Genomic DNA, 883 nt, shown 5'->3' with positions numbered 1-883 from the left:
AGCAGGCGCAGACTGTGTGCGATTTGAGTATGTCAGTGACACCAGAGCATCATGGGAGTTGTATTTCTTACATTTAAACCTCAGCCAGAAAACATATTTAAGAGAAAAAACAACTGTTTTCCTACATTATGGCACGATCTTGGTCTTGCATGCCAATTCAGTATCAACAATTACTAAATCTCTAGATTGGAGAGCTACAAATCCACTTTATATTTCATATTATTTCACTCTATATAATTATATCTTCTAAATGTTGTCTAAATGTTTTCTCCTACTCAGCACATGCTAAATTGTGTCCGTTTTATACCATTATTGAATGCCTTGTTGTAATAAATAAATCAATTGATTCACAATTTTTATGGACAGAGATCCGAGGTCCTGGTTTGAACAGAGCTCAAAGGTCTGCGACTTTATAAGGGGGTTGCAGTTCACCTGCTCAGTTGGTTGTGTGTCTTTGATGAAATCAGTGTGTGGCTGTGTGTTTTATTTCCACCGCCACCTTTTAGACACCAAGGAACCAGTTTGCTACGACCCTTTTTGTGATTTGTGCAGTGCTTTGCTTCTTTCCCAACTTGCAGCCTCTATCCTTCAGGTTTTGTATTCTGGGGTAATGTAGCAAAAATAATGAGAGTGCAATGCATAGATCTACTAGTAAGCTATGAGCCTATTTATCTTAATGTAAACCTGACTCGCAGTGGGAAAGAAAGTAAGGTCAAGGGCAGATCTTTTTATATTCTGGGATGCTAACTTGTATCCTTGGTGGGCTGCAATCCAAAAGTAAACATCAATCATATTGCAATGTTTTGATGCAAAAACTGTAATAGGGTTCCCCAATCCCCTTAAGGGGGCACTATGTATTTTGGGAGAAGAAACCAAAACTTTT

Source organism: Sparus aurata, chromosome 11 (genome assembly GCF_900880675.1).
Source record: "Sparus aurata chromosome 11, fSpaAur1.1, whole genome shotgun sequence".
NCBI classification, from domain to species: Eukaryota; Metazoa; Chordata; class Actinopteri; order Spariformes; family Sparidae; genus Sparus; species Sparus aurata.
This window is presented reverse-complemented; position numbering follows the sequence as displayed.